Genomic DNA, 23,026 nt, shown 5'->3' on the forward strand with positions numbered 1-23,026 from the left:
GGCTGTAATCAGGGCAGTCTTGCGTGATGTCACCTACTACTTAAAATTGCAGAGGCCACTGAAGGCAGCACACAGTTAGATTTGGACATTTTTTGACCAGAAACCTGCAAATCGATCTAGTTTTCACAAAAATTGACAGAAAAGGACTAGTTTTAAAAAGCATGATTACACTTTGTGATTTCATTGTGTGCTCCTCTGTGTTTTTAAAGTCCATTTGTCACTAAACTCAATCGGATTGTTGTTTAGCGCAATTGGAACGGCTTCACTTCACATTCATTAACAATATTTTAAGCTGTAAAATATGAAATATCCATTCTAAAGGCAATTCAAAATGTATGTAAAAAAATGTATTTTTCATGTGATACTTGAACTTTTACTTAAGTATTTGTTTCGCTTCAGTATCTGTATTTTTACTTAAGCAACACAATTGAGTACCACCACTGCATTGGAGCATTTTACCAAAGAATTTTGTAATGCAGATATGGCTCTTGAACCGTCAACATTTGGGTAGGTTGGATAGAATCTGAGCTTGTCACTTGTGGAAAAAAAAAAAAAGTATTGATAAATTTGAACAGGCTCCATTCTGCTATTCAGAGTACACATTTATCAAAAGTATCTCCCTGTCTATTTTTCCGTTTGTATAACATCAACTGAAATCACGTGTACCGATACAACAGCGTGAGAGTAAAATGGATCCTTACAATGGGAATATGGCTGCTTTAATTACCTATAAGTCCAGATGAGGTAGTATTGTATGGCTTTGTCAAGAGGGAGTATGTCGCTGGTTACCATAGCAACCGTGTGATTGGACAATTGAAAGAAGATGAGATTGCCATCGTACGCTGTATGTGGTCTGTCGTTTCGAGCACATAATTTAACCTGAAGAGTAGTTTGAATTTAACAAACAAAATGTGAATTAGATAAATGATAAATAGACTTGTGGCAACTTTTAGTATATATCAAATAATAAAACAAAACAAACAAAAAAAGTTAGCTTGTTGCAAATCAGACTTACTTAAAGTTGCACTATGTAACTTTTCTCTGCTTGTTTCCTTGGAGGTGTTATTGCTTTGCCTGGAACGTTCCACAGTATGGCATTAAAGATGTATTGTTCAGTTGTGTGTTTTTGTTGCTGAAAAAAGACCTGTATAAGAAAAAAAAAAGGCCTCTCCACAGACGCAACTGTAACTTAGCCTGAAGACAGTACCTGCTCGTCGCCATGGAGATACAAAAAACATTTGTGTTACAGTCCACTTAAAGGTACAGTTTGCAGGTGGCACATCACCATGGAAATAAAAAATTAAAAACTACACTTTGGACTATTCTCCAGAAATAGATATGTTTTGTACTGCACTGTGAAATATTATAGCCAAAGGAACATTTCCATGGAAACAAGCAGGAAGAGGCTAAATAAAAGGTTATAGTAAAGATGCATGTTTCTTTTTTTGAATTTCAGTGCAATAAAAACAAGCAAAGAACTTTTTTTTGTCTATTTTTGTCTAAACAGTTACATACTTTAGCTTTAAACAAATAGCATAACATACCCGTGATGACAAACAGGTGGTAGAAACGCCACATAATGTACCTTTTTTGCTTTGTCGCCCAGTGTCATTCATAATTTCTTGTCCATATCTATGTCATTGGATTGTAGCGCACACAGATGTTATCCGCACAGACAGATTACACAGACGCATGTAGCTGGAGTCAGTGTGCAGGGCTGAGGTTAGCGTGGCTGGATGGTGGGGTCGCTCGTTGGAATGTTCAGTATGCATTCTCCTCTAAAGGCTCATAGAGTGATACAGTAACCTCAAAGAAAAGCTACATTTAAACTGTCTCCCTGCAGCGCACACTTCACTTTTCAACACACAAGCATAAATCAGGCTTCTGCTGCAGGGACATTTGAGGGTTTTTTTAAAATACTTTTTAATATGTTGAAATGGAAGATGGGGAATTTTCAGAATAATAACTTGGGTCGGGTTAGCATATGACACGCAAAATACTTGATAATTTTAAATGTTTTTTCCCACGTTTGCAGAAAGGTTTTTGTGATAAATGGAATAGATTTGATAGGTTTTGTAGTTTTTTTCTTTTTTTTTCTTTTTTGACATTTTTCAGAAAGATCCAGTAATCAGGAATACACAAAAAGTATAAAAAGCCGTAAACTGTATTAAAGTATGAATACGGTGATGTTTCGGTGAGTTACTGGTTGCGAACTTGTCCATCAACTTGAAGGTCAGAGGTTGAATTCCCGTTAGGACTTGTGCATACTATCATTACGTCTTTAGGCTACACGCTTTGCCTATGTAGAGTGTCCGTGAGTGATGGATTGTGGGTTGTTTGACGTGCCAATCGTGCGTCAGTCTACCCCAGAGCAGCAGTGGCTACAGAAGCAACTTATAACGTGAAGTGGAGTGAACGTTGCAATCTAAAGTAGTAAACTAATCAAATGAATTACTATTATATTGCTCACATTTTTATACAGCGCTTTTCCATCTTCAAGGCACTCAAAGCACTTTACATCAAGGAATCACTCACCCATTCACAAACCAGTGTACGCAAACACTAGGGGTAAGTAAGGATTAGTGTCTTGCCCAAGGACATGACAACAGGAGTCATCTGTGGAAGCTGGAATTGCACCACCAGCCTGCTACCAACTGAGCTACTGTGACCCATTACCATCTTATTGGTATTGGATTTTGAAGTGTCCAAAAATGTTGTCTATATCAAACTAGGAAGCGCAAGGGAGTGAAATGTACTGCTTTTAAAATTCTAACCCATTAGTTGGAATTTATTAGCTTTAATGTAGCACTACAATGTACCGATATGTATTTTTTAAACCTTTATAGTCACTCCATTGAAGCTCTTACAATTACCGTAACATTAGTAGCTAAACATATACTATAAATCAGGCATGCCCAAACTGTGGCCCGGGGACCAAATGCGGCCCTCAGACTAATTTTTCTTGGCCCTCAAGGTTCCAGGTGAATTGGCCCATATCATCCTAAACAGTACTTTATACTGTACATTTCTAAAAATCTACTTTAACATGTGTCCCATTGAGAATTTAAGCATGAATAAAGGTCTAGTGGTTCAGTCTAACTTGTAATAATCACGCAGATTTAAAGTATTCACTGTATTGGTGACCAGTCTATAGCCCTCAATCGACCCTTAGCTTTGTCTGTGTGTTTATATGGGACCCTTAATGAGAAAAGTTTGGGCACTCCTGCTATAAATGTATTGTAACTTGCTTGATAATCATATATTCCACTGTCAAATTCACTTAACACAACTTTTTGAACATGCTGCCACTTAAACAACCTTTATTATGCTATTTTCTGATCTATGTTATGATGTTTCCTCTTCAAAAACACACTGGAGTTGTGTTTTGTTTCATTCCCACATGTTTAACACACAAACCTTGCATTTTTAGGCTTAGTTCTTAGTTCTTCTGTCAAACATAAAACACTCTTTTCCACTTTGTGATATCATGTGGTAATACAGGAAGTGCTCCGTTGCATTTTTAAAGTCCATACACCTTCACTAGAATCATTTGGCTAATTTCAGCCCTGGAACTGTCAATCTCTACTGAACAAAAGGTAAAGGGTAGCTGTCAACTTGAAAACTCCTGCTTGATGACATCACAAGGTGGAACAGAGCGTTTTGAGATTTGGAAATGTAGACAGATGAATAATAAAGTGTTACTCAAACGTGTGAATGAAACAAAACATAACTCCAGGTGTGTTTTTTGATGTGTTGACAACATTCTAACATGGCTTAAATCTCACAAGAGTCAAATTTGTGTAATACAGGACCTTTAATTTAAAATAAGCTTTGCCGGTAGAAGACTTGCTTATTTAAATAACTCACACTATCAATGTCTGCTCAGTTAGGTTTGCTCCAGGAAATTTCCACTATTTATCAAATGTTATAAGACAAATTGAAAAGTGAAATTCTTACGCGTTGCAGAGCGAGAGAACAATCTAGTCTCTATTCTGTTCTTGGCGTGCAGTTGTCATTCCTTGCATGCAATTTCAAGTGCCTTTTTCCTCTCCAAGTCCCGATTCTGGCTTAAAGTTTCGTTATGATCGCCCATCTCAATTGTAAGTTTCTCAAGATTTGATTTATTAGCTGGTTTATTCCAATATTTTTCTTTTCGTTGCCCACATCCTTGTACAACTGGATGTCTTCTTAGTTTAAGACGGCTTCTACTAAATGAGCTGTATCTGATTTTTCGAGCTACAACGAGCTGATTGTAGTTCGCAGTCGTCCAAAGTTATTCCTCACTTACCTTTTACATTCCAAGTGTACTAATTATTCACCAGGATGAGTTTATAAGTGCTTTTCACAACTTTGAGAGACCACCACAGAGTTTTGCCGTCATGGTAAAGCAACAGCTAGCATGCTAACGTGCACTTACTGATTAATTTTAACACTTTAAAATTAGATGCAATTAGTACAGATGCATATTTTGACCTCAAGAGCTTCTTGTACTATATATATATGTAGGTTTTTAGGTGTTTAGTCGATTAATTGGTTGATGGGGTCTTAGTCGGCAAAAATTTCGATTAAAAAGTCGATTAATTATTTTATTTAGAGTATAAGGCTTGGAATGGGACAACGGAAGAAGAACTTATTGAGTGATTATGTGAGTTAGTTGAAGATTTGGTATAGTTTGTTATTTATATGTAAAAAGTCAGTTGAAATAATAAATACATTGTTTCCTAGTACTTTTTTCTACATATATAGTTGTTTTTACATGGACTCCTGTGCAGGTGTAGTCCTGTAAGTGCAGTTTGGCTCAGATACATAAAGATATTTGAGATCGACCAATACCGAAGCCAATACTGATTGTTTTAGACACTAGAGCACATGTATCAAACTCAAGGCCCGGGGGCTAAATGCGGCCCGCCATGTCATTTTATGTGGCCCGTGACAAGGTAAATTTAAATGTATGACTGTCTTAAAATGTCAGTTTATCAGGAGTTAGGGAGTTACACAGACATATTTTTTATATCTTTGCATTTTGCTGATGTGGCCCTCGGTGAAATTGAGTCTGACACCCCTGCACTAGAGCAACCGATGGCTAGTATGCTTTGCCGATATTTTTGGGTGGTTTGACGATTTCTACCCAAGTTATATGATTTGAAATGGCAACAACCATCCACGACCTTATTTCACTGCAAACCCATCAGAGAGTAGTATCATATTCACATTAAAATGTTCAAATTAAGGTATTAAGGGGCTGTCCTTTAGTCAGGTGGTCAACTGAAACAACATATTGGTTCGTGTTGGAGATTTTAAGCCGGTAACTGATATGCTAAAAAGTGCAAATATTGGCACTTGAGTGAAAAAACACAACCATTAGAAACAAAAATCAGTCAGACTACTGGGAATTTCACTAAGCTTTAGCGAAAAATATACTCTTTTTATACTTGAACCTTGGAGCGCGTTTATTTCAGGTTGGTCAAACTTAGTTGCCTGCTGTGCATATCAAAGCATGTATTGTTTTTAATGTGGACTAGTGCTGGGCGGGTGCTGGACCAGATGTGGAAAATGGATTAGGTTTTATGAATATGTGTTCCCATAATAATAAGGAACTCATAGACGGAGGCTCCCATGCCATGTGTGTAATGGATTTAATAAGAGCACCTGTGTTAGTGCTTAAGGAGGTTTGAGAGGGCCAGAGGAACGGCTTGTTTCTAATGCACCGATGGCCATTATGTGAACTGTAAGCCATGCAAATATAAAGGTAGTGTTTTAGTTTTTTCTTCAGTTTTGACGTATCAATAGTAGATTTGTTCACAATCAAGAAAAAAACTACTACTTTTATTTAATCTGAATGTGAAAATTGACTAAATCAACTTGGCAACAAACATGTACCTAATTCCTAGCTTATAAATTATTTTCCCGAGGCAGAATTTTGTGATGATAGCATAGCATAAAAGCTAACAGTGCTCATGATTAGGGTTACGGTTGTCCCAAGTGACCATGTCCAAACAGATTTATCCAAAACCATTGATTTGTCCCAGTTTTACACAAGAAATGTCCCAGCTGTCCCTATTTTTGACCAATTTGAAACCAGCTAACAGTAAAGGAAGACGTAAGTTAGCATTTGTTTAGCTAAAATACAGAAAGCCGTACTTGAAAATGACCAAAAGGCAAAAAAAAAAAACAAACCTCAAATTATACACTGACATTGAAAATCTGGTCACTTTACTCATGATGCCGTGATGCTAGGGATAACTGGTATCGTGCTAATAACGCCACTGCTAATTGGTATCTTGCTAATGACTCTCAGGCTAACTGATATCTTGCTAGTAATGCTAATGATGCAAGTGTATATTTGAATCTTGCTAATGACGCTAAGGCTAACTGGTTTTCTTGCATCAACTAGTATTGTTTCTGCATCAACTAGTGTTGTTCAAATGATGCTAATGATGCTAGCACCAGTTTAAGTCGTCCCCGCTTCAGTTGTCGAGTCGTGTGCTAGTTTGTATGTTCTCAAAGTGCTTAAGCATGTTTCAGAGGCCAGAGCAGAATTTACCTTCACAGTATAACTAACAACAACTAGCATGCTAAATGCACACTTCCTGATTCTCTTGTTTGGCAAAGCAAGATAAAAAAAACGCCTTTACAATTGCGTATTGACCTGTTTGGATAATGTGTAGCTTTCATTCTCATTCGGAGAAGAAAAGAGGTGGTGTCCTTGGACCTTGAGAGTTTTCCGTGTTTACATCCTCTTCTCTCTCCCTTCTCTTCCTCCTCCTCCTCTTCCTTCTCTGCAAATGTGTTCAGAAATCCAATCTTTGTATTCAATTGTTTAAAAAGCTTATACAATTTCAGTGTGTAATTCATTCAGTTAGATGGCAATTAGTTAACCAGTTTAACCCTGAGTCAAGAAACAATACTGCAAATAAATAAAATAAATATTAAAATTAAAATAAATGCATACAAGAGCGAAATGTTTTTGTTTTTTTTATTTATGATTTTTTAAATTTATTTATGTATTTTTTAATTTATTTCTTTATGGGGTTTTTTTGTATGTAGTACTGCAGTTTAACAATTTTTGCTGCAACTCGTCTAAAAAGATTAAAATTGAAAATTAAATTAAAGATCATTAGCCTATAGAATGTTGTGATCTCATCTGAAACCCAGCGATTGGATAGACAATAGCTCATTTGGTAGAGTGTTTGTCCATTGATCCGAAGGTTGGTAGTTCGAATCCTGCTCTCAACATACACCATTCGTGAAGTGGTCAGATATACTGACTCACAGGTTGGCGGTGCGATTCCTGCTCCCACAGATGCATGCTGTTGTTGTGTCCTTGAGCAAGGCACCTCACCCCCAGTGAATCCATATGAATGGGTGAGTAGTTTCTTGATGTAAAGTGCTTTGAGTGCCTTGAAGATGGAAAAGCGCTGTATAAAAACATGTCCATTTCCCATTCCAGTCTCTTTCGGAACCATATTTTCAAAGGCATACTTTTATCGTACAGAATTCATAACTCCTTCAAGTTAAATTATTACTCCTCTACAACTATAATCCACCATCCAGACTATGTACTTCTTCCACCACTTCCCCCAATTTCCTCTGTTCTAAAAATAGCCACTTTTTACCCAACGCAGACATTGTCCAGACTTCTCCAGCCACAATCCTGCATCACGTCCCAGCGCCTTATCCATCAGCGGTAGGCCATAAAACATCATTTTTATCAGCGCTTCTATAGAGTGTTGATACTTCACAGCTGAGAGGGGCCAGTGTGCGCCCGATTCCGTCTCTATCATGTGAATGGGGACTGTGAAAATCGGTGAAAGGATAGTACTTTCCACACGCTTTCTTGTGCTTGCTTATTGGAAACTTTTTCAGGGTCACACAAATTTGATTAGAGATACTTGCCCAGGGTCATAATGTGGAGGGTTGGTTGTACAGGGGCTTTTGTTTGGGCGGTTGGTCTGGGGAGAGGCGGTGACGTGGATACATCTGTTCATAGCTTTAGCGTTGTTAACCAATGTTTGCACAGTATTTGGAGGGACAGAAATGGCACGTTGTAGTGTCAGTAAGAAGTGCCAGGACAAACACATACGGAGACTAATATCCACGCTAATAATAAATCAGTTTGGGGTGACAGTGGTGCAGCGTCTTATGTGGTACTACATGATCCATATGAAGTATATAATGGAGTCCATGGAGTAGACACTTTATTTGGTTTGATGGGCTGAAATTCTTCTAATGTAAAAATCTACAAAAGCCCCCTGCAACAAATTTTTCAAGGTGACTCCAATTCAAGTTGAGTAATTACTAGGCTTATATTTAACGACTAAATATAAAGCTGACTAACCTAGAAAGGTCCCAAGGTTTTGGTCACCCCACTGCTGCCCCAATGCCACTGAAAAATAGAAGTACTTTTTACTGCTAGTTTTAAATAATCTGCCATTGTCACTTAAATAATAAACTGTTTTGATGTGAGTCAGACCTATTGTTAAGGTTCTGATGCTGAATGAATTTGTGGTGGTACTTCAAAACTTCAGGGGAAAAAAAAAAAACTTTTCTAAATGAGTCATGATATTGACCAGCAGTCTGTGGCCTAAGCTTCAATATTTCATACTCTCCATGAAAAACATTTGGATACCTCTGACTTCTGGGCTATATTGCGACGCTTGGGACATTATAAAAGACTTTGCAATGCTCCGAAGAGTTGTAGAACTAGGAGTGTTTAATATATCAATATATCTGTGCCATTTTTTTTTTTTTTTGTCTTCATTTATGTAACGGAAAGAATCCTTGATATATCTGCCCCATATTTTTGGTTTTAGACAGGATTTTTCTGTCTATAATGAAAATAGATGCAACAAGTTACACTAAACGCAGTTACTGTACATTGATTCTGCAAATAGGGTTTATTAGCAACAGCAGCAAATATGATCAGTTATCGATATCGCCCGTAATAACTCACTTGGACCTGTTCCTGAAAAAAAAACCAAAACGTCCCTCTGTTATAGCCCCATGCACCAGCAGTATAACAGCGGCCCATCCATCTGTCTGTCAGGTTAGTCAGTGGCCTGCCTTTGACTGCAGCTCGTCAGTTTGTGAGCAAGACAAATGAGGGCTATAAATTATCAGGAAGCACAGAGGAGCTTAACCCCGGAGCTGTCTGTGTTTGAGACCGGCCTGGAGAGCTTTGCTTTGACTTTCCAAGAGGCACTACCTGACTGTGGGAAAGGGGAGACCTGCTAGACTGGAAAGAAAAAGAAAAATCCAACTTGCGCCAAAACCAATAATATATTTTTCTGTAGCACTCTTGGCTTTTGCAGGTGTTCAGACAGCAAACAGTGGATAGACCGGTTTGAGGATTTTCTTTTTTTTAGAGATAAATATTTCAATTATAAATAAATAAATGCATATATAAATACATACTTATGGTAACACTTTTGCTACTTTTTCTTTTTTTTCTTTTTCTTTTTTTCACAATTATCACTAATACAGTTGCCACAATTATTACTGCCATAACTGTAGTTCTGCTTCTTCTGCAACCTTAAATCTGATGTGCATTATTTCATATTTACAACTTATAATTCATGTTATTTTGCTTAATTTATTTAAGAATATTGTAAATTATAATTATAATTATAAATATTGTCTACTATAATACATCAAACAATAATGAATTACCATTTCCTATATTCAGATATAGTATTTGTTGCATTGTTATAATATATTTAAAACCACAGTGTAAATGTGTAACTGTTTAGTCAAAGAATAAAAAATGCGTCTTGCATCTCCACAAACCTGACTCTTATTTGGCCTGGAGGAGAGTCGCCTCCTGCTTCTTTCCTTTGACTATAATGTTCCACACTACGGCACAAAACTTATCTCTCTCTATGGCAAATGTTCCAAATGGTTGTAATTTTCTCTTGTGGGTGATGTGGCACCTCCCGAAAATTACATACTGTACCTTTAATCAATTAAAAGATACAGAGCTAACGCTACTAAGCAACAGTAGCTCAGTGTTTGTCCACTGATCTGAAGGTTGACAGTGCACACAGTTTTTGCTTTAAGTGCCTTGAAGGTGGAAATGCACCGTGTGACCATTTAATATTTTACCATGTATTACTACTACAGAATACATAGTTTATTTGAGAGTATAACAACTACATTACATTACATTAATTACAGTCCTTTTTTCATGAATAGCTTTTTTCATATAAGCTGCGTTATAGGCACTGTATCTAATTTTCACTGTCTTAAAAACATTCAAAACAGAACTAGTTCATTTTCAACGGTTTGCAGTGGATCAAGTTATTACTCATGTGCATTCGAAGCATCGTAAATATTCACCACAATGAGTTTAGAAGCAGACTCACTTTGACTTTAAGAATGCTTTCACAATATATCTGTACTGGGGCATGCCAAATTTTGCTTAATTTTGTGGGGACAGAAGGGATAGGCCCTTTCAAAGCATGGAAACATTCAGTACATAACTCCACCTATTTAAACCATTTATCTACAGAAAAAGTTGATCTGCAAGACTTTCATATCTTCCCCTCAGTGCCGTTGGATGTTCAATTCACAAAATGCACTCACTACCACTTCAATCTAAACTACTTATCACAAAATTGGTCACTTTCTACCTACGCTATCAGTTAAATGTCTGGACACACCTTTTCATAGATTTTCCTTTCTTATATCCATCATTTTTTTACATTGTAGATTCTCACTGAGGGCATTTATTGAGAGAAGGCCAAGGGTTTACAGCGCTGTCAACAAATCAAAGGGTGGATACTTTGAGGATTTGAATATAAAATACATAAAATATTTAGCTGAGTTATTTGAGTACATAATTCTATACATCTTGCTTCATATATATCATGTTCTCTGTATGTGTATAAAATATAGAAAGTGGTAAACATAAAGAAAAAGAAAGAAAAAAACATGGAATGAGAAGGTATCCAAACTTTTAGCGCATGCGACTTTTGCTTTCGCGTTTGGTTTTCACACCTTCGGAAGACTGCTGCTGAAGTGAGTCGAGTGGGCGGAGTTTAGCCAGAGGAAGGAAGGATCGGCCACAACCACAACAACCGCACTGTGTACTGGCTGTCTCTAAACGTGTGAGCGCACAGAAATATGTCTGTAGTACTCATAACCCCAGTGTCAACAAGGGCAGCCTGTGTAGTATTTAAAGAACCAGGAGCATGCGATACAAGTACGCAGTAGAAGTCAATATATCATTCTAGACTATGTACAGTTGTATATTCAAGTACGAATGTTAAATATAATCATCGAAAACTGGAAATCTTGATCATAGATTGTATAAAAAAGTGGACAAAGGGAGTTTGACGTCACCCTGTTCGGCTTCAGTCAAATGAAGCTCATCGAGGCTAGACGTTATAGCGACGACTTTGGAGCCGATCGCGAGTATCATAGCAACCAAAGAGCTAATCTCTCAATCTTCTCAAGTTTAGCAACGCTGTCAATCAAACCTGTTGCTAACGCTACCAGACGTGACCTTGGAAAGAGAAGGCAGCTGATTTGTCTCTTATCTTGAGTTACGAACACAATAGCCAATTAAATATACCAGGATTATGTAGAGTGGGTCAGTACGAACATTTTAAGACCGAAATGACCAGTTTGACAGCAGCAGTTATGGAGAGAGGGGTGACAGCTTTCTAATGTAAAGTGAATTGAAGCCAGAGTTGATGGAATGCGGCGGCTAGCAGGTTAGCTATGTCCATTTATATATACAGTCTATGATCTTGATGTTACTTCCAATGTTACTAGGCAAATTAGTCCTCTTAATTTGACCCATCCTTCAGTGCCACTAGGGCGACCTGTGTTTAGAAAAAGAAAAAAAAAAAGAAAAGAAAAAGAAAATGAATCAAATAAATCAATCAATAAATAAATATAAATAAAAAAAAATAGAGCAGAATAATTGTCCATGCAAAAACAGATAAACAAATAAACAACATATAAGAAAGAACAACAAAAATGGCAAAGGCACACAAGAAGAAAAAAAAAATGGGCTTGTTTAAAAATTGTACAACAGTTCAAGTTGAGCAATAAGAAACTAGGCCACTGTCTAGGAAACTGTATTTTCAGACCTCAATTTCAGTATTAGTTAATAAATAAAATAAAATAAAACTCAGAAGTTACATGCAGACGTATATACTTTATACTTATATACTATATTTATCTTATATTTTTTATTTTTATTTTTTAAGCTGACATCATAAGGGGAAGTGAAATTGCCTGTTGTGTCTGGCTTTGCACATGTTGTCTCATACCAAGGTCTAGAGGATATTAGTGACTTGTGTTTTGTCTGGTGTTCCATTGTAGCTAAATGGTGCCTCGGGGACTAACATTGTCTTCAATTCAAATGTAACAAAAGCAGATTTTCTTACAACATGGAAATAATCTTGCGGTTTGTGCTTGGCAATGCAAAAATATACTCATGTTTGAACTAAAAGGGTGGTAAACAAGTCGGGTAAAGTGTCTTGCCTAAGGACACAACAGTAGTCCTTGCACATTTATTGCATGTATTTGTAATGGTTTAATGTTAACTGAAAGCAATACTGACAAATACTACTATTATTTCTACTACTACTCATAAGAATTCAAACTATGTTGCTGGTACGCAGTGGTGGATGAAGTACTCAGTTTTGTTCTTTAAGTAAATGTACAGATAAAGAGGTATAAAGTAAGTAAAAGTATCACATGAAAACATCTACTTAAGTAAAAGTATTATAGTATCTGTTAAAAATGTATCTGAAGAGTAAAATGTATTTCACAAGTGTTGTTAATTTGTTAAAGTGTTAAATGTAGTGATATACCTAAGAAATTATACATATTTTGTTCAACAATAGCAATACAAATCAATTTATACATTTTTTCTCATGAATTTTGTATACAGTGGTCCCTCATTTATCGCGGGGGTTACGTTCTAAAAATAACCCGCAAAGTAGTCAGCTTTATTTTTTATGATTATTCTATATGTTTTAAGGCTGTAAAACCCCTCACCACACACTTTATACACTTTTCTCAGACAGGCAATAACATTTTCTCACATTTCTCTCTTGTTTAAACACTCTCAAAGTTCAAACCTTTGTATATTATATCGTCCTTCCTTGATGTTCACGTGTCTTTGCTCCAGCAGTATCTGCAGAGGAGACCTCACCGGGCACAGGAACACTTTTAAGTCCAAAGTGTTTCTGAAATTAGTCGGTGCAGAACGTTTCATCAATATTGTGGGTTTTGTTGGGAAAAAACTTGCAAACATACATCACTTTGGAGTCACACTGCGATTCAATATTTATGCAAATGTGTCTGAACACATTCTGTATTGTACAGGAGACACGGCACGGAGGAGACTGATGGACAATGGTCTACAGTCCCTTAGCCAATCAGGACGCAGAACACAATACTCGTTCATATGCTGTAAAAATGCACGCAAAATTGCACAAAAAACCCAAAAAAACCATCCATGAAACAGCAAAACTGCAAAAAGTGAACTGCGATAAAGCGAGGGACCACTGTGTATATTTTTGTTTGCTCAAAGCCAAAGCGTGAACTCGAAAAGTTCAAGTAAAGTTGTTATCACGAACATGGTAAAGATAACCCCTCAAATCATATGAAAAGTACTTTTTACTTTTCAGTCCAGTTCAAAAACATAGTGCAGTAGAAAGTACAGATACCTGCTCTCAGATGTAGTGAAGAAAAGTAAAAAGCATTCACTGTAAAATGTACTTAACTAAAATACAGACGCCTAAAAATTCTACTTAAGTGCAGTACTTTACCACTTGCACTTCTTTACCTTCCACCACTGCGAGTACGTGCTATCTCACCACTGAATCTCACATGTTCATGAGCTCTGTATTTCCTTTCTAAATCTGCATAAAATCTACAATCTATTCCGACAAGGCAGTTTTACTACGATGACAAATGGAAGCTCTGAAGTGCTAGCATGCTTCACGGTTATTCTTGTACAGCACATCAAGGTACAGCCCGCGGTAATCTGTCCTTTGTTGATGCATCTGCTTTGGCGTTGCAGATAAACAATGGCTCTTGGGCATGTCTAAATATTTCCTCTTTAAAATGGACGATATCGAAGGGGGAGGGAACACGGTTTGCTGATCAAGCTGATGTTGTGAAGTATGCTTGGAGAGGCGTGGAGTGCCTAGAAGGATTTCCTGGTGAAGAATTCTAGCGTGTTGTATCTCAAGATGTTTGTGGTTAAGTGGTCACCTCACAACAAGTCGGTTTCAGGTTTCAATTCGCAGAAGTTTTGCAATCTTTCACATTAAGTTTTTTATCGTTCATCGGCACTGGTTGGTTGGGGCAAAAAGTCAAATTGTAATTTATCTTTGGCATGTTTTTTATTGTTCAAGCATTATTAGAATTTGTTGATTTAACGCACCACTATGTAAATGTTTCAGTCAGTTATTTTTTTAATTTATTTTTTTATATTTTTATTGCAGAAAAAATCATAAAAAAATCATTGCATCTCCACAAACCTGACCCGTATTTGGCCTGCAGGAGGGTTTGCTCCTGCCTGTCTCCATGGAAATGTTGTTCTTTATGCTATAATGTTCCACGGTATGACATAAAACAAACATACAACACAATGTTCCGAAGTATGATTTTAATTTTCTTCTTCCATGCAGGTGACCACCACCAGAAAGTTACATAGTGTTAATTTAACAAGCTGTATAGGCAAAATTGAAAAATATTGATCCAAAAATGTCAGTTGTGCAATAAGTGTATTATCTGATGCGTATGAGCAAGGTATTTAGAGTTTATTCAGGTTGAGATAAGTACTTTTATCAGCTCTTTACATCCATACCATGCAGACTTAGACGATAATGACAACTTATTAATCTGTGCACTTTTAGCCACAGTATGCAACTTTTTAGTCAAAAAAAAAGACTTAAAAAAAAAAAAGGATGCTTTTATTGACTGAAAAACGTGCATCCTTACCGTGAGTGGACTTGCATATCCATAAACTTGACTCTTATTTGGCCTCCTCTTGGATGTTTCCATGGAAATGTTTTTCCTTTGGCATAAAACCTATCGATCTCCATGGAGAATGTTCCAAAGTATGGTTTTAAATTACAGTTAAGGTGCACGATTGCTGTTGTAATGATTTGGTTAGAAAAAAACAAAAACATCAGCTGTATACAATAACTGAATGTACTATTTTATGCATATGACTAAGGTATTCAGAGTATTTTCTGTACATTCATTTATTTCTGTTGTGAGATGTGTACTATTTCCATGCAGACTGACTATAATGACAAGATACCCTTCTGAGCACTTAAGTTTCTGTTCCCTGTCGTACTTTCAGGACGCTGCAAGCTCCTCCAATTCACTTACTACTATTTTATGACAAAATCAATCACCATCCTCGGGGGACATTTTAAACATACTTTGAAAGATTACATTCTTTTCCTCTCCAAGGCCAAAGTGAAGACTAAGCTCAAGGCGACCTTACAGTCCCACTCAAAGGTGAATGGCATCCTCTATACTTACCTCCTCCATTGATTGGTCCCCTGTTCCCTCCCCCGTCCTTCCACGCCCTTATACGGCCATTCCCTGGAGCCTTGTGTGAGAACGGCCACTTTATTGCACCTGGGAAACGTATTAAGGGCCCAATGAACTTTGACCTTGGCCTAGATCGCCGCGGCAACGCTTGACCACGGACAATCGTTAGAGTTTTGCGAGAGCCAAAATGTCGTCTCTCGTAAATGCTTGGATGTATTTGCGTCAAAAGGGCCCGGAGGTTTGTGGCGTCTCGTAAAGCGACTTCGGCCAATCAGAAGCGTCGGTTAATGGGAATACCTAAGCCGTGCGCGTAGCGAGGACTTCGGGGACAATGGGAAGTTTAGACGACTTGGTTTCACAAGGAGCTTGTCATTAAGTTTGTCGTTTATTGGCCTTAAATCAGCGAAGTTGACGGATTTTGACTTTCGTGATTGATTACTATGTTTTTTTAGCTAAAGTGGAAAGAGCATTGCTGGAATTGTGGGTAAAAAATAAAGTACGGTTGCGTTAAAATGATGACTCAAGTAGACGTAAAAAGTACCCATGGGAAAATGTATTTGTTGAAAGTACTGTTAGGACTTGTTTGGAAGTGATATCAAGATTATGTATGTAACTTGTTTCCCCAAAACAATTGATTTGGGATGTGTTTGTGTTTATTGTCTGAAAATCACGTGTCTTTTCTGTGAGCGGGCTTGCATCTCCACAAACCTGACTCTTATTTGGCCTGGGGGAGCCTCATCCTTCTTGTTTCCATGGAAATGTCATTTGGTTATAATATTTCACATAACATTCTGCATAAAACGTATCTATCCCAATGGAGAATGTTCCGAAGTATGGTTTTAGCATTTTATTTCCATGGAATCATGCAGCTGACTTTCCACCCTCAAAAAGTTACATACTATCACTTTAAGACAAAACAAAAATATTGCTCAAATTCTATTAGCAAGACTAGGAAAAAAAACAAAAAACTTCATAGTCTCCAGGTAAAACCAAGACCACCTCAAAAATAACCAGGGATTTTAAAAACAAACCAACTAACAAAAAAAAAAAAAAAAATAGGCAAAAATTAGACAATTTTTCACCTGATTTCCAAAATTTTCAGATGCAGATTCACCAAGCTTTTTTTTTTCCTTTTTTTATTAGGAACAAAAAATATACATTGAAACTATTAAGAGATGTCTTGATCCAATCCTAAAACTGGCCAAATAACTAATAAAAATTTAAAAAAGAAAAAAAAAGCAACCAAAAAGAACACCAGCACTAAACACAATGATTTCTTTCCATCCTCCCATTTCTTTTTCAAGTATGACTTAATGAAATAGACCTATTCACCCATGGTCGTATCACTAACCCAATTCACTTCCCTTGTTTCATTAGAACCTTGTCATTAAGCTCTGCCTCACTAAACTATATCCTTCCTTCGCTAACGTTAGCCCATCTCATTAGCACAAGGTTGTAAAGCGCTAGCTGTAGTTTCATTAGTGGACCACTTTTAATGAGGAAACCCCTAGTGTGTTTACATTGCTCTGATCCCCTATAATAGCTGTTACGGATAATGCTGATTGGCTATGTTTAAGCTAGCATTTCCAAGAGCAAAATAAAGACATTCAAATCCTCTGTGGTTTACGTGAAAAGATCAAACAACCACGCAGGGTCTTCAGCAGTGCTAAGTCAAACATAATGAACTAAATAATTGATGTGTATGTGGTATGTAACACAATGGTCACAATGATGAGATGTCTTATGATTTATGTATCTACGCAAATAGACATGTAAACATCTATACACAATAATTGAGTGTGATGGGTCATTAGGTTCATTACTTCCTGGCTCTACAGATGCCCGTTGAGGACAAACTAAGTGCGTTTATTAGCTAGGCAATGGGGAATTTAGAACAAAGGTTATTTATTTATTGGATGGTTGGTGTTAAATCCAAGATTCAATAAAGTGGCTTTTACTCTGAAAGGGCATTTGGTCTAATATGGATAAAATTTAAAAAATATAACCTCTCGCCATAAGAACAGTTTCTTCCCCTCTGCTGTTTGTCTCATGAACACTCTAAAATATCTGCACTAAACTGGACACTTTATAACACCGGTCACTTTAATAAGCCACTTTGCACTGTTGTTCTGATGCTGCTATTGTACATATTTTTTCCCTTTAAGTATTTCATTTGATTTTTTTAAGCATATCTTTTTAACTTTGTGCATGCTCTTATTTGTATTTGTATTTATTCAGTGTGTTTATGTTGCACTTTTTCACCGTATCAAGTTCCTAGTTTGTGAACTGTGTTCACAGACTATGGCAATAAAAGTCTTCTGATTCTGATTCTGATTCTGATTCTGATATTGCACACAATCTGGTATTTCAGACTGTGAAAATATGAGAAGAAAAGTTATCTGGACAAAACTGGATCAGAAATAAAGAAGGACAAAATAAATAAATAAATAAATAAAAATTGGGACGTATCCATATTTCACCAGACCAAATCAGGTCTACGATTGGTATTGCCTCTGGAAGGACATCTGATCTAATATGAAAGAAAGACAGTTTGCATATTACTGAGTACAAAAATGAAGCAGATTTCTCTACTGACCTAAATTTTGAATCCATAAAAAATATATAAAATGAAATATTAACAGTTATAGCCAGATAACAAGACAAGAGTACCCAGGGAACAGGCCAACCTTACACCAACCGATATTCTCAATGCTATATTTTTCTTTTTCTATTTAAGTTTATTCTGAAAAACATCCATTTTGCCATCAATCACTTGTTAAAAAAACAGATTTAAGTGCATTTACCCATTGGGCTCACACAATACACACTTTTGTGCTTATAAGTTAAAATGGGGCCAGCAATTCTCAGACTAGGTTGGGCGTTATGGGGAAGATTTAATAGCAAGACGTGTACCAGCCTCAGAACAGTGTGACAGCCCATTCTCAGCATGCTCAAGCCTGTCTGTACTGTACCTTCTCTGGAAAATGATTTATGTTGTAGGGAGGAAAGCAGACGGGCAGGCTACACTTTCAAATATTTTTACAGCTGTCAGTGTGATGGATGGCTAAAGGTTGGGAGTCTTTTTTTTTTCCTTTTCTCAAGATCTAGATTTGATCCAACCTGTAATTTCAAAGAAGAGTCTACTTGCTATTAGAAGATATTTTCATAATTCAGATGATTTTCTGATGGGATCAACATTGCGGAAGATGTAACTTGTGCAAAATCAGTCAGTCCCTTCGACATTGTGTTGGAATTCAGAAGGGTTTCGATTTGGACCAGAGAGTGTGAAAAACCTCAGTCCTAACTTGGGACGGTCCAATCACAGCCTCTAATTTGTAGTGTGTGTCTTTCAAATGCAAAACACATCTACTCTCAAAGATTCTTGTATAATTCAGAACAAAATATATAACTTTTGCTATGGTCCTCAGTGTTGTTTTGTTGTGGGTTTGTCTTACCGATACGGACCATGTGTCTCTCTGATTGGTTAATCCGTCTGTCAATCATGCTGTCTGGAATCAGGGAGACAGGATACGGTTCCAGACCCACTCTCTGTAAAGATTTGTGAAATCGTGTTGTTCTGGCTGACCAGGCAACCAAATCAGTACATTAACTATGCGGCTTAATGCGTAGATATTGAAAAAAAGTGATATGCAGTAGCAAAAAAATAACACTTTGTTACTCTTTTTTGTGATAAAAGTGCTAGGGATGACCAGTACTAGTATCAGATATTGGTATCTGTTGCAGTAACATCTGTTCAGTTGATGTCCCAATTAGGCCTATATGGCTGTTGTTGTCATGCTATTTGATTTTTTTACAAACTTGTGGAAATTGTTGAAACTATTATCTTGACAATGCTAATGAGGCTTCAAAAATACTGTAGTATGAGCTTACCGATTTCTACTTTTTTATCAACTGCAATGCATTTTTTAAAAGAAATATAAGAGCATATTTGCCCAAGCAAGTTGGATCTAAATGTATGGTAATTTGATTTGTTTCTGTCAACTTGTTTTCACTCATGGATAGACTCTGCGCATATTGAATAATGAAATATAAGACATCAACTACTATCAACTCCCATCCCATAGCTCCACTTCATGATTAAGGGGACATTATTCCAGTGCATTGCTCTCAGTATTGGAGGGGCCACTGTCTTGTTCACTTTTCTGCACTTTCGCCAATGGGCCGACCTGACTGTTTGCCTGGGATCAGATGTTAATTCCTTAATGTCCAGTGACGCGACTCGGAGCTTTACACCATGTGTCATTGTTTGGCCTTCCACCTCTTTGTCCGACCAAGAATGTGGCCCTCTTTGGCGGAGCTCGTGGAGCAGTGGAAGATTAAGACAACATGCATGGTTATGGCACACGAGATTACTTCAGAGATATGAGCTGTGTTGAGGCAAAGATTCAACAGTTATGCAGCGGTTTTGTGAGTACGGATTGCTTATGAACTTTTAAACTGTTTTGCAAGTATTGTTTTGTCAGTTGTTTGAGCGTCTGACAGAAAGATACTTACACAACAGCTTAAAGTAAGTTTTTTTTATTTTTTATTTTCCAAACTTTAAATACTTTACTTTTTTTTGTATTTTTATATTTTTTATTTTTATTTATTTATTCATTTTTTTGTCTTACATTCTACATTTTTAATTGTTGTTTTATTTTTATTTTATTTTATTTCTGTGTTTTTGTCATGTCAAAAAATAAAATAAAATAATGAATTGCCTTCACTATAACATTTTTTCCATTAATCTTCTATTTAATGTTATAAAATCTGAAAAGCCGATTTAAAAGTGCCATGATAGAAGCTTAAGCGTGAATAATATGTCCCCTTCGCATGTATGACCTTTCTATTAGCCTACGTGAATCAAGGTAATGCTAACCAAGATTAACATGTTTGCTAACAGTGTGTTCATTGCATCAGTGTAGGGGAGTTTTCCATAGCTAGCCCTGCACAACGCTGTGTCTTTAAAGCTAATGTTAAAGTAATGTTGATTGACGTTCGCATTATGAGATTTGTGCGAGTCAATAAAGTTTAGAGCGAAGTTTGCACAAGGAAGGGAGAGTGTCAGGTCATAAAGTCAGGAGGATGTTAAAGAGTGATGTGAAGGTTTTATATGAAAAATGAAACCTAAAAAAATACGATTTGTAGATTAGTGAGTGAATGCTTGTTGTAAAAGTCCCGCATAAAAAGTGTTTATCTATAGAAACGACATTAACATTAGCTTATTGCCTCTTGATGCGGTCATGACTAGCAAAACCTCTTTCATATAAGTTAATTTTGACATAATTAAGTGGAACTATCCATTATTCTTCATTTGCAATATCTGCAACGATCTAAGCTAGCTAGCCCTGCCGTATCTCCTACTCAACCGCATTTGTCAGTCTTCTCTCTTTCCGCTAAATAAATGCTAATCACTGCTTTGAAGACTTCATCATTGCTAACCTAGTCTTTCTGTACATCCGCATAACTGCACACACAACACCACACAGACACACACACAACCACGCACAACCCCAGACAGCTTATCAAGGGGAACTAATTCAATATCCCTGCGCCCGTTTGAAATGTCATTGGCTGAGCTCATCCGGACTGACATGTTTTCCACAGTCCAAATAAAGGCGCTTTATTGGACAGCAGATGGACTGATGGGGGTGCATCTAGTCCACCAGCCCGCCCACATCGACTGTCACTTCGGAACCCTGACGTAAAGGTCCCCTCGCGGAGAAGAAATAAAGTTTGGATTTGTGGAGATCTCGAGATGAAGGCTATGAGATTTGTGCGAGTCAGTAAAGTTCAGAGCGGAGTTCGCACAAGGAAGGGTCACCAATTCAGGAGGATGTTCAGGAGATATGTGACGGTTTTAGATGGAAAATTATGTCAGTTTTATCAGAGCTTCATAATATTGGACGGTTGATGTATAGCGAATATGATTGTTGATTAGTGAATGAATGTTTGTGGAAAAAAAAAACTAAAAAAGTGCTTGTCTATAGAAAAAAATAACTAAACAAAACTCTTTGACACTAAAGGCGCAACCATGCTCAGTGCAGTCATCTGGTTTGGGTTAAAATTTGGATATTTAGTTTAGTTGTCACAATATAATCATGAGAAGCCAAACTCAGGAACTTTAGTTAAGTCTCTGCTCCACGTAAGAACTTTGTTTATGTCACAATATTTTATTCAGAAAGTTTGATTTCATATAAGTAGTGACATATTAGAGGAATTGGGGGTGATCTCTTGGACAATGAATGGAAGTGAATCAAGAATTTAACCGCTTGTACCGTTTGGTCACGATGTCAGTAATGTAAGTAGTTATGATATTTCTTCTCACAAAAATCATAACACACATATTTGACAACTTGAAATCCCAAGTTTAGACCGAGTTTAGTGCTGCTTAGCCTTTGTTTAGTTCTGTCAAGACTTGGATTATCTTTGACTGATGGTCATGTGTAACAGATGCTGCCGTTGTTAGGTCCATGCATGAGTGACAGTAGCTCAGTTGGTAGAGTGTTTGTCCAATGATCTGAAGATTGGTGGTTTGTTTGAGTGGTCAGACCTTGGGCAAGACACTTATCCCCCCCATCCCCCCCCTCACCCCCAGTATCTGCGTACACTGGTGTATGAATGTGTGAATGGCTGAGTGGTTGCTTAATGTAAACTGATTTGAGTGCCTTGAAGGTGGAAAAGCTATAGCTATATAAGAATGTGACAATTTACATAACTCTGTGTACATTTTGAGTTTGGCAATACAACCAGCAAATGCAATAGCGAGTAACAATAATTCATCAAATGCTAAATCTGAAATATCATACCATCTAATTGGCTTCAAAACAGTTCAAAACTAAACATGTTATCAAAGATCTCAAATATGTTTTATGCAACAGCTAATACTGGCGCGCAACTTTAAAAGATTAGGAAAAATAAATCAGAATCTTAATAGACCAGATATTATCATCCACCCATTTGACTGGCTGTCTGCACTGCTAAAAAATCCTATCAATCATCACCAAGGAAAAAAAATGCATTCACGACATATTGCACAAGGCACGATTCATGCAATTTCCTCAAATAAATCTATATTTGGCACAGATTTGATTCGTCCCCTCCCATCTCCTTTATAATGATGTCAAAAATGTTGACCAGAGGGCCTCATTGCTAGTATGGGCTCCCCTTTTGTACAAAATAATGACTTCCCTATTGGGATTGACCCCTCTGACCCTAGAAACAGACAGTTCGGCGCGGATCTCAGGCCCTCCAGGCATCCACTGCTCGTCTTGGCATTTCGCCTGCCACGAGTTGCTAACCTCCATCCTCTTGGCCTTCTTCTGAGCAAAATCCAACCAGCGTTTTGGAATATCTGTCTGATTATTTCAAATTGTAGACTAAGAGAAGAGACTCTGATACGACCCAAGCGATAGGTGGTTGCGGGGGCTTAGGTTGGGAGGTTAATAATTGAGACATGGATGAAAATGTTACAGGGCAAGAAACCAAGAAAGGT

The 23,026-nt window shown here is 37.1% G+C and overlaps 1 protein-coding gene across 6 annotated transcripts in view; it reads left to right on the forward strand.

The window, feature by feature from the left end:
• Positions 1-23,026, forward strand: part of rxraa (retinoid X receptor, alpha a) — a 221,505-nt gene that overhangs the window by 45,804 nt on the left and 152,675 nt on the right. The window lies entirely within an intron of this gene.

This window comes from Periophthalmus magnuspinnatus, chromosome 12, assembly GCF_009829125.3.
Source record: "Periophthalmus magnuspinnatus isolate fPerMag1 chromosome 12, fPerMag1.2.pri, whole genome shotgun sequence".
In the NCBI taxonomy this organism is placed as follows: Eukaryota; Metazoa; Chordata; class Actinopteri; order Gobiiformes; family Gobiidae; genus Periophthalmus; species Periophthalmus magnuspinnatus.